Raw genomic sequence first — 1,881 nt, 5'->3', positions numbered from 1 at the left:
CCATGCATGTTTTTGGGATGTGGGAGGAAACCGGAGTGCCCGGAGAAAACCCACGCAGGCACGGGGAGAACATGCAAACTCCACACAGGCGGGGCCGGGGATTTGAACCCCGCTCCTCAGAACTGTGAGGCAGACGCTCTAACCAGTCGGTCACCATGCCGCCAATCTCAGTCCAACCAAGTTTTATTATATATAACAAAGGCAGAGAAAATGAAGGCTTTCATAACAAACAGGCATTTGGAACGATTTTGAATTAGGCTAATTAGGTTTGTGTTTTGTTTGTTGTTCAGAAGCCATGATCAAAGTGATATTTCACCAATTTGTGTCAGTTCTGGGGAAGAGGATGAGTTTGGAGGAAAGCTTCCTATTAATCTCTGCAGGTTTTGTGTACATTGTGTTAGGGAAGCTAATCAAAACACGACAATTAATAAATGAATGTGTTGATAAGAAGTTAAACAAATCACTACATGTGCGCTATCTTAACTTAAAAGTGACGAAATGGGACTGTGCATGTTTTTCTACTTTTTTTAAAATGAAACTCCTGGCTTCAATTTCAATGTGTACCCTATGCTCCCCGCAATATAAACTCAAAAAGATGTGGCAGGATTGCCTAGGACCTCAAAGTCTGAGAGCAACGGGCTTTTTTGATCTAATCTAATATTTATGAATAACTTCCTTGATATTTCCTTCGCACCATGAAGACATCTGCTTGTACAGTGTTACACAATAATGTCTTAGAGGGACGATGATGGAGATCAAAGGGAGCTCGGGCACGGAATTCTCCATTCACTTGCTCCGTGGAGCCCGAGAAGGATCTCAGCAGCTCGCTATTGCATCTAACTCCGTGTTGTTGAAACACATGCTCGACTACGCTGCAGCGCTGGGTGAGATGATATTTTTATTTGTGTCTCTGTCAAAGGGAAATGAGTGCAGAGAGGGAAAACACTGTCACCATTTGGGAAGAAAGATGAGCGTGACTGTGTCTCTGTTTGCCATTTTATCCAGTGCATATTTGCCCAAATAAGTCTTTTTTTTCTGCCATGGATATTGCACGCCTTTCATTGAGTCAGCGTACCATGAAACCATTCTGGCTGTTTGGATCAGTAATGGCCTCATATGTTTTTTGGGGTTTTTTTTCCCTCTCCCACTCTCTCTTCACAAAAGTCAAGTGTTCTCAGACATATTTCCTAAAGTGTCCTTGCTCCAAGGATCTATTGTTAGCCTAATGGGGGCTAACGACACTAAGACTCTAATTATGGAGGCCAGCAATAAGCCCTGATAATATTGCACGCAAAGTGGGTAATTTGTGGCAGTCCTGTTGAAGGGTTGAGGGGAGGCAATGAAAAGAAGGCGGGGAGGTGATGCAGAGGGGGGGATTGTTGTTTTCTTGTGTCATCGCCTTGTCCTCAATCACCCTAATAATTCCCCACGACCAGAGAGCCAAACGGCAGGGGAATATTAATGCAGTCTGTGACATTATGGTAGCTTCCCATTTAAATTTAATATTTTATTATATATGGCCCATCAACAGGGGATTTCTCACTAGGTTTCATTTGTGTATGCTCCTATTTGATAAAGTCCCTGCACAGCACCGCTCAAGTGCCCATTCTTCTTATTTAAAGCATATGTTACAAGTATAAAAGCCCCATGCTTAAAGATCAATGGTTGAGCTGTCATAATGTGTTCACTGGATGCATAGCTGCACAAATGTATAGGGTGAAAAGCATTTACATGGCTAAAGAAGCTGGAACTGAAAATATAGAATTGGTCCACCCTTTACAGCAATAGCAGCATTCACTCTTGTTGTTCTGACTGTAGGAAGTCGTATTCATTCATCCAGCAAACAGACACGCAAACACCAAAGGCATGAAAAAGGTGACC

Source organism: Phycodurus eques, chromosome 14, assembly GCF_024500275.1.
Source record: "Phycodurus eques isolate BA_2022a chromosome 14, UOR_Pequ_1.1, whole genome shotgun sequence".
NCBI lineage: Eukaryota > Metazoa > Chordata > Actinopteri > Syngnathiformes > Syngnathidae > Phycodurus > Phycodurus eques.
The sequence above is the reverse complement of the archived record's forward strand: the minus strand, read 5'-3'. Positions refer to the sequence as shown.